Source organism: Athene noctua, chromosome 1, assembly GCF_965140245.1.
Source record: "Athene noctua chromosome 1, bAthNoc1.hap1.1, whole genome shotgun sequence".
NCBI lineage: Eukaryota > Metazoa > Chordata > Aves > Strigiformes > Strigidae > Athene > Athene noctua.
Window position 1 is genome coordinate 65014165 of NC_134037.1, and position 10410 is coordinate 65024574.

A 10410-nucleotide genomic window follows, 5' to 3' on the forward strand; every position below is an offset into this window, starting at 1 on the left:
CTTGTATACCTAATGTGTCTTCTACCAGCCTCACATTCAGCCATGGCTGAACAATACCTTTGGTGGACTTGGCAGTGTTAGGTTTATGGTTGGGCTTGATGATCTTAAAGGTGTTTTCCAACCTAAACAATTCTATGATTCTATGATACTGTTTTCATGACCTGCTAATAACTAGGCAGGATAACCTTGGTCATAGCAGTATATGTTAATCTTAGGGGAACCGTTGCTTGATGCAAGTCCTAGCCCTCCCATCAGCCAGTTTTATCATCCACCTTTTTTATACTATTGACAAACAATGCTTGTTCAGTGTCTCTCTAAGCTATTGGTGTGCTGCTGTGCCCATAGCATCCCTAAAATCAAGATAAACTGTGTATGCTGCTTTTCCCATGTCCTCCATATCTTTTACTGAAAAAGACTGTCAAGCTGGTTAGGCAGAGAGTCAAACCCAGGACCTAGACTCCTTGTTCTCTAGTATCAGTGGGCCACATTTGACACCTATGAAATACGACTGTGGCTGGTGACATCCCTTGGAGGAGGAACTTGGCATTATAATTTTATTTTTCAACCTGGAATTAGAATTTGGTTTGGCACAAGTGGACATTTTTTTTTTTTTTCACTTCCAACATACACAGAAAGCAGAGAAGAGTGCTAAGAGGCAAAACAAAGAGGTTTCTGTGAAGACTCACTCTGCCACACCATAGCAACACCAGAAATGTCTCCCTGCCAGCCCCAGGCAGTGCTGCTGAGGAGCCCACGTGTCACACCAGCCCTAGGGAGCAGGCATCCACGTTTGCAGAGACAAGGGACACCCAAAAGGACAACTCACAGCACCCAGGGGGATGTTCTGCTATCACAAAGAGCACACAGGGCAGCACACAGTACTGCTACCTCACATGACCTACTGTAGCCTCAGATCAGCTGATGGCATCTCTGATCAACTGAGAGGCTATCTTTAATCTTTCTTCCTTTGGGATCATATATTAATCATGTGAGAGTGGCCCTCAGCATCCCAAGCAGGAAAGCACGTCTGCAGTTTTTACTTGCCTAACTACCTCTTCTTTCTCCAGCAGTGTCACAGGGATTCCTTATTGGTCATCAGGAAAATCAGTTCCTTTTTCCTATTGCTAGTTATCCCATCTGCAACAAGAATATTAGTAATTCCTGATCTTACATCAAGTGTGCAGAAGTTACCTTCAGCTCTGCTCAAATTATTATCAGTTTCTAATCTATTTGTTGTTTCCAGGTGTTTTGCAGAGAGCAGAAAAGTATCAAATCCATGAAGAATATTAAAACAGAAGACAAGAATTTAACCTCATAGGGAAAAGACCTACCAGGAACAGGCTGTGCTAGGAACAACCAAAGCTTGAAACTCTTATGAGGAGTAATGTTCTACTCTTTAAACTGTTCATAGTAGCTATGGGGACTACTCATTGAATTAAATGCCAGCCATTGTAAACATATTTAGGTGGGTCCTAGGAGAATAACGCCACAATCATTTGATCTGCTTCATGGAAGGACTGTGCTGGGTGCCTTTTGCAGTGGAGGTAATGGTGATGAACGGCTGCCCTGGTCGCTGTGACTGCCGTTGCAGGCAGCATCATTCCTCATCTCCATGGCCCAGCCCTGGGGCTGCACCGGGAAGCTGAGTGGGAGCTGTCTCCCGCTGGCTGTGATGGATGTGTGGGCTGTGGCACTGTCTGCTGTGGGAAACGAAGCAGCAACAGAAAAATTATCCCAAGGACAAAGCCAGTCAGCCTACAGAAGTGTTGGCCCCACTGAGCTGAAGCCAGACCAGGAAAGGCACCTTGTGTGGTCAGCTCTGAGAGGACTTGTTGCCATGCCCTATGCCCTTGGGGCTTCCTTTGCTTTGCCAGTTCCGTGCCATCAGAGTGCCAGACTGCAGCCCTCAGGCACGGGCTGGCTTGCAGCAGTTCCCCCTGCCTGAGCGGCAAAGAGGACTTCTGCCACCACTGAGGACAGTGCCTGACTGCCAGCAGGTTCTCCTGCACCAATGAGTCATGCCTGAGTCACTTGTCCCTGCGCCAGGAACAGCCAGTCTTCTCCCAGGGAATACAGCAACCTTCCTGGCTGACACAATGAGACTAACTGAAAAAGACAGGTGAGGCATCGATGTGCATTTGTCCCCCGCAAGGTTTTACAGGTATTAAACCATCAGCACCTAGCAACAGTTTGGAGACAAGTTTATGGGTTTAAATTAGCTGCTACTCCCTCCCCCATTGATTTTATTTTCCTTTTCAGCTCTGAGAAGGAAGTTCTCAGCAGCTGAAGTGTAGAGAAGTGCTGAGCAAAGATGAGGAGCTGTTGTCAGCTCTGAGGACTTCTATTACTGGATCAAAGTGTTCGTGCCATGCAACATTAATAATGCCCTCTAGGAAGGCTCAGGGGAACACTGATGTCCAGAATAACAAACAGGTCAGCCCAAGCTTTTTTGTTGGTCTCCTTCAAATGGATTTGGAAAACCTCAGATAACTCTCTGTGAACTTTCCTGCTGAAATGTACATTTGCATAGGCCACTGACTTCACAAAAATAAAACCTTTACTCTTTCTCTCTTTGATGATGAATTCACCAGGATGGGCCAAAAGTGCCTCTCTTTATGCTTGAAGGAACTTCTGAACAGTTCTGGAGTGACTGGGCCAGAGAGGCATTGCTTAGAAGTGACCTGGAGATGAGAAGGTAAAGCCTCATGTTCTGCTTTCAGTAAAACTCCTCAAAATGACCCTTTAAAGACAGACCTTCTCTAAACTGACTGCAGAGGGAAGTCAGACAGGTACATTTAGGGACATTTATTCCCGCTTTATTTAGGGAATAATGGTGAGATCTTCCAAAAAGATCCTTTTGTGTTTGGCTCCTTTCTGACAGAGACATTTAAAACGTGCCCTCATTCACACTTCAGTAGGCCTGCTTTGATTGCAGATGCCCAGTATCCTTCTAACACAAAGAAATACAGACAAGGAGTGCATCCTGCTTTCCCCTCTACTTGGTGACAGAATGCCAAAGAATACAAAATTTGGCAGTCGCTTCAGAGAAGTAAAGAAGAGGCCATTCTTGTGTAAGCAAAGGTGGTGTAAAACCACCAGATTCAAGCATCTGAGAAAAGACAAGTGACACGAGAAGCAGAACCCCACTCACACGCTTCTCAGATAAAGTATTTAAGACTATGGTGAGGTCAAGAAGCCTCTGTAGGATCTTCAGCATGTCCTTCACCAGGTCAGTGGTGCTTCAGTTGTCTGGAAATATGATCCCTCTCCTCTCTGCAGAAGACATACTTCTGAACTCCTCCCTTTGAACTTCTCATTGTCAGCACATTCAGAGAATGTTCCAGATCACCTCCAGCCCTCACTTGGTAACCCTTAATAGACAAAATAGATGTTCTGATGCTTTAGCAATAGACAGGAATCACTACCATGATACAGAGCAGAATGGGCCAAGATACTCTTTTGTACATCCTCATCCATGCAAAGGGCTGCATCACCAGTAGCTGTGTCTTGCACATTAGCAAAACTGAGTAACATTGGGTTTATCTTCAGAGGTTGTTGACTTGCTTTCAGTTATCCAAACATGTTGCCAATATGAATTTTTTACTGGGAAGTAAGAAAGATTATAAACTTGATTTTGAAGGTGCAAAACAAGGACAGTAGGAACTCATTTAACCTTCTGTATATGGTGATGCAGCACAGGCAAGAATGTCACTCCAGAGCTCTGATTATAGTTCTATGCTTTAGCTAGTAGATAACACTTCATTTCATAATATGCTGCTCTCTGTGCCCCTACCATGACTCTGAAAATCAATCTGCTTTAACACAGACCAAAGAAGTGCTTTCTCTAGGAAGCAATCACATCTTTAGGAGCAACATTTTCAGTACAAAGACATGTGCAGTTTTTACTGCAAAGCAGAGGGAAAAAATACTAACTTATTTTGAGTTCTGCATCAAGATAAAAATAATTACAACTTGCCTTCCACCCATCTTGAGCACTCTCAATGGGAGAAATGAACCTTGCTAGAAAATTCACCTTCTAATCTTTTGGTATAATAGCAGTGAATCTCACAATATACCTGGTCTGATTCATGTTAAGCTCTGCATTTACTCCTGATCAGGCTATAAATACAACACACTTGATTTTACTTAAGTTACCCAAGTGTAATAGCTTACATCACAAGGCCATTCAAGGATGATGTTGCTCAGGCCATGACATTCATCCTTAACTAGGTTTGCACTCATTTCTGGTCTCCTGGTAACACTAGCAAAACATGTGACCACTCTTTAAACCAACCACAGTTGCATCATGTTTTTTCTTTTTCTTTTTAAAAGGAAACAAGTTAAATTTTTGTTTTAACTTGAGCTGTCTATTGATAAAGGAAGATTAAAAGATAGATAGTGTGCTGGATGCTTCCTCTGTCTGGTTAGTAAGCATTTACCCCACACCTATCCAAGTGGAGACATAAACATGGTGAATCATGCTCAGACCTATGAAAATGTTCAAACTGAGCCTTTGATGAGGTTTCTTCAGATTTTCCCTCTGGGAAAGTTCCCCAGACTCCTTCTGCAGGAAATAATGTCCTCTCTTGTGTTTCAGTATTCAAGAGGATCTGCAATGGAGCACAGAGACCAAAAAGGGTTAAAATACTCTTAGAAAATTTGAGAAGACTGCAGTCTTCTCTACGTAGCTCTGCAAATCGAAAATATAGTCTCTTGAGAAAAGAAGATGTCTGTTCCCTAAATACATGAGACTTGTGGTCTTCTGGACTTTTCTGAGATGAAAAAAACAATCAAGGGGCATCATATAGCACATGATTAATATTTAGTAACAAATGAGTTTACCAGATTGGAAGGTATAAGTGTTTTACTGCCTACTCATTTTGGTTTGTCAGAATATGGGAGCACTGCTGGTAGCTGAATCAAGACTGTAAGATCAACTATCAGACAGGAAAAATGGTCCTTGTAGCTCTTGTTCTCAGTCACAAAGCAATGCTAGCTGTTGAGGCATTTATCTCTGAAATTTTATCATGAAAAGAAGGTCAGGCCCAGGTGTTAGCTGCCCAGGTGCTGGAAGAGCTGAGCATTGCATGAGCTGGGAAATGTTTTTAATGCAGAGCCCCATCCCATGAGGCAGGTAACCCACTGCTTTGGGAGCACAGCAGAGGGCAGGAGCTGTTTAATGCAGAATGTAAAGATGCAAATTCTAATGTAGAGGTGTTCACCTTTGCCAGTAATTTAAGCAATGTAGTTTTAGGCAACTTCACAGTTATCTAATGTGTGCTTTCTTGAACTGTCATGCAGTAACATTTGGATTGCAAAATCCCCATTTCTCTCTTCCCCTGGCTCTGAGATCGTGATGAATATATTAGCTGATCATCCCACACTGGCTTCTCTGGTTCAGACTGGAAAGGAGAACTGCCATCAGCTCAGAGCATTGCCATGAAAGTAGCAGCTGAATGTATACAAGCATTGGTCTTACTGCAACTACGAACTCTAAAATCCATCAATAGTAAAATTTAGAACCGTACTCAGTGAAGGGATTTGCTTTCTCAGGCCTGTACATTTTTCAATATTTGATCAAGCTAGAATTAGATGCTCACAGTAATTAATATTCCCATTTGAGATTGTTTTCCTTGAAAACAACAGAATCTGATTTCCAAATAATGTAGTGGAAAATTGAATACCGTATCACAGGGTCTCTGATGAAAAGGTGTAGACATTGGTAAATTAAATAAAGTATTGCAATCATAGAGGCAAGGTAAAAAGCAATAGACAAAAAGTCTTATTTCTTGAAGAGTGGGTTACACCTGTCAGCTGGCAGGGAAAAGACTAAGAAGAAAATATCTCTATAGCTATAGCTAAGCCCTGCATAAATGTGATAAAGATCACACATAAGCCCATATGCCCTCAGACCCACTCTTTTTAGGCAGGCACCTACAACAGATGCTGAGATTACCCATGAGGTTGCACAACCTGATGGGTGCTAATTCCAGCTTCTGTCATGAGGCTTACACTTTCTAAATCAAGATCCAAACTATTTCAGCCCTGTTCACTGCAGGGGGACCTTACTGCTTGCTTTGCAATAGGAATGTTTGCCTTGCGTTAGGTACCAAAGCCTATTCTACGTCCCAACCTCAGAGAGTTCACCTCAGTTTGAGCATCATACTAGAGAGGGCAGTCTTTTTCACTCAGGCTCTCAGCTTTACTTGCATCCTGCTGCACATGAGCTGAGAAAATACTCTTTCACATATGGTTTTGGGATTGGGATTAGCAAAACAATCATGAGGCAGAGCAGCAGTTCAGAGTGGTTATACAGGCAGAGACAGCTCTCTGAAACAGCTCAAAAAGAGTTTACTGTAAGCTAAGTTGCCTTGCTTTGGGGGCAACAGCAGGGCTGGCCTGGCACATTTGTCCTGTCATCTCCATCGGCATCCCTCCCACCCATCATTAATCTCCAGCGCTGCTCTTGAGGACTGCCAAACTGAATGAGACCTACCTTATACAGAGGCAACCCACTACGAATTAGATTTCTTCAAGAAGGCTTTGCCCTAAGTGCTCAAGTGATTAAATACCTATAAATAGCTCAAAGCAATGAGGTGCAGATAAGCAATGACCTCTCCTCAGGAAATAGTGTCCCACTAACTTGATTCTCATCTGCTGCTATTAGGCCTGCTAATGAGGTTGGGCATATGGTCATTTTAAATTTGTCATGTGATGTAGTCCACCTTTTTGGGACACCACAGCTCATGTAGAGAAGATACAATTTCTACATGCATAGGACAGTCTCTCTCGGCAACACCACTAGCAATGCAGCAAACTGCTCGACAGATCACTTTCCCAAAAAGAAAATAAAGCTGTTGCCCATGAGGTGTCCTTTGAAGTGTGGTACTTCAGACCCTTGGCCGACATCCCTTTCCTGGCTGACTTGCTTTGTGCATGACCGCAGTAACACGCTGCAGTCCCACGGGACCTGCTTATTACTCCCGAGTAAACTTTCCCGCTTCAACATGGGAAAACAGATTCATAATGATAGAAGGCTGGGACATTCTGCATGCTTAAAATCATAAGGCTTTTAAAATTATTTTTTATCTTTCTTTTTTTTTTCTTTCAGTCGAATGCCAAAGAAAAGAATCACATTAACCCATGATTATAAAACATGCCTTTGATGGCTTGTGTGTTTGCCTTGTAGTACCTCCAAGTCAAATATTGTTTAAATCCCCATCAGTTCACCAAGATATATGGAAGAGACAGGGTTCAGGAAGCTGGCAGCAAGCTAACTGTATTAGCTGCAAAATAACAGGCTACCACAGTGCCAGGGCTGATGCACATGGATGAAGGGAGCTGTCAGGAGATGCAGCTTCTGCACCCCACGGGTTTCTTTGAGGCCAGCAGCCTGGCTAACCCAGCCCCTCTGGTCTCTGACCACAGGGCCACCTGTAGCCACCTGTCCCAGTGCCTGGCTTCAGGGAAGCTCTCACTGCATCGCAGCAGGAGAAAAGGAGGGATGGGCCTCTGAGCATTTCAGGGAGACTATGCAAGGCAGCAGGAGAGAGGAGTTTTATTGCTTGGTGTTGCTGATAGATTTTGAAAGTAGCAGTGTCGTATTTATGACTTTAAGAGGACTATCTGATCTAACTTTTGTAATAACTTTTAAAGTATTGTCCTCTGGATGTATTTGCTGTGGTACGTTTAAGAAACATCTTGCCCTGGAATTCCTTCCTTACTTCCTCCAGTGCAGGCAGGTGGTCTGGGAGAAACGGCAGCTCATTTGTCTCCTGGCTCTTGCACTCCTTTTTTATGTGAAAGCGGTGACTATTCATGTACAAAGTAAATGACACTGGCATTATACTGAAGTGGTACCACAGTGAATCAGAGACCTTTACAAAACACTTGAATTTTGAGGGGACAGAAAAAGTGGATTTAACTAAATATAAAAAATGTATAATAGATGAAAAGCAAAAACCGAAGAATCTAACATAAAAAAAAAATATATATATATTTATGCCCATTTCAATGCAGACCTCTGGCCTGTGGTCTAGACACCCTGCTGCCTACAGACAGCAACAAAAGGTAAAAGTTATAAAATCTATAATGTAAAGTAAAAGTCAAGTATAATTTAAAGTTATTGAACTTTAACAAAAGCTTAACTATTGTTTGCATGTCTCTGAACCTAGAACTGCAGAAGCTGGTGCTCAGGAGTAGCTAGGCGTACCTGTGACAAACACAGGACTGAAACATATCAAATGTGTTGTGCAGACAAAGTCCAGTCCTCCCGAAGGGCTGCCCACTCACAGGCACTAAACTCTTGGAGGAGCCCTATGCTCAGTTCCTTCCATTTACCACAAACTGCAGAATCCTTCTACCCTATTACAAAGAAACTTTGGAGCTACAATTTAAAAAAAGCCACATCTCTCTGGTGAAATGGAATACAGCAGGGGAGACAGGATTTCACCACTACTCTAGAGCCACACAAACACATGAGATTTATGAAAGGAAAAAACTGCATTTCTTGACCTTTTCTTTATATATGTCCATTTATGAAATAAAACTTTTATATAATACTATAATAGTTTATTAATAATAGATATGGACAGGCTGGAACCATGGGCTAAGGCCAACTAGTTGAGTTTCAATAAGGCCAAATGCCGGGGGCTGCACTTGGGCCACAACAACCCCCAGTAGCGCTACAGGCTTGGGGAGGAGTGGCTGGAGAGCTGCCAGTCAGAGAGGGACCTGGGCGTGTTGATTGACAGCCGTGTGAACAGGAGCCAGCAGTGTGCCCAGGTGGCCAAGAAGGCCAATGGCATCCTGGCTTGTGTCAGCAATAGCGTGGCCAGCAGGGACAGGGAAGGGATCTCACCCCTGGACTCGGCACTGGTGAGGCCGCCCCTCAATTCCTGTGTTCAGTTTTGGGCCCCTCACTACAAAAAGAACATTGAATGACTCGAGCGTGTTCAGAGAAGGGCAATGAAGCTGGTGCAGGGTCTGGAGCACAGGTCGTACGGGGAGCGGCTGAGGGAACTGGGGGTGTTTAGTCTGGAGAAGAGGAGGCTGAGGGGAGACCTCATCGCCCTCTGCAGCTACCTGAAAGGAGGTTGCAGAGAGCTGGGGATGAGTCTCTTTAACCAAGTAATAAGCGATAGGAGAAGAGGTAATGGCCTCAGGTTGCACCAGGGAAGGTTTAGACAATATTAGGAAGTATTTCTTTACAGAATGGGTTGTTAGGCGTTGGAATGGGCTGCCCAGGGAGGTGGTGGAGTCCCCATCCCTGGAGGTGTTTGAGAGTTGGGTTGACATAGAGCTTAAGGACATGGTGTAGTTGAGAACAGTCAGTGTTAAATTAATGGTTGGACTAGATGACCTTCAAGGTCTTTTCCAACCTAGATGATTTTGTGATTCTGTATGTTATACTGTGATAAATGTAATGATATGTAACACCATGTATATTATATCTCTAATATTTTTTATTTGCTCCTGCTTCTGCCATCCTGGAGGATTCCAACATGCACTTTGGACCTCGTATACCACACAGCACCATGCTCCATCCAAAAGTATCTTTTTTTATTATTTTGGAAGAAAAAGCATGCTCGCTACTGAACAAAACAAGGCAATATACCTTGAACTGTAGATCAGGGTGGGAATCACAAAGTAAAACTTCAGCGAATTCATTAAATGAACAAATTTAATAATGCAAGGTAAGGTTTCACTCAGAATCATTACTTTAATGAACACAAGAAGCAATGTTGCATTATACACAACTGCATTTATTTAGTTTAAGAAAAATTATGACAGGAAAAAGCTAAAACACTTCAGAAGTTTGATGTGTAGGCATAAGTGAAAAAAATCCTAGAAAATGAGGTGTGTGTGCCGGTAATCCCAGATACATGCATGCACTGTGTCACCTAGGTGTTCTGAACATTATGTACTACTCTGGTATCAGAAATATACAGTATAATCAGAGAGGTTATAATAAGAAAGTTACACAAGGTAAATAAATACTGAAATTTTTATGAGTGAACTTATGTTAATCAGTATAATATGGGAGCATGAGAGGAACTCATAAAAGGAGGGCAAAAGCCAAAGAACGGATGAGTATGAAAAAATTATATGAGGCATGCAGCAGAGAAAGAAATGTAGAAACAAGCATGCTTTTTATTTGACATATATTCAGAACATCCATTAAAGCCATTAATCTATTTTAGGATTTAGGAAACTAAAGCTTTGCTCTTGCACTATAGTTATTCACACTACCTGCCTCCTTAGCAACAGCCTCATTAAATTCTATTGAAATTATGTTATTCTTGTGTCCAGGTAAGCTCTGGAAATTCTTAGCTACAGTGCAGTATAGCTGAAACATTTATTTGCATACAACACCGTAACTACATTACAGCCAGTACTCTGCATTTGCAT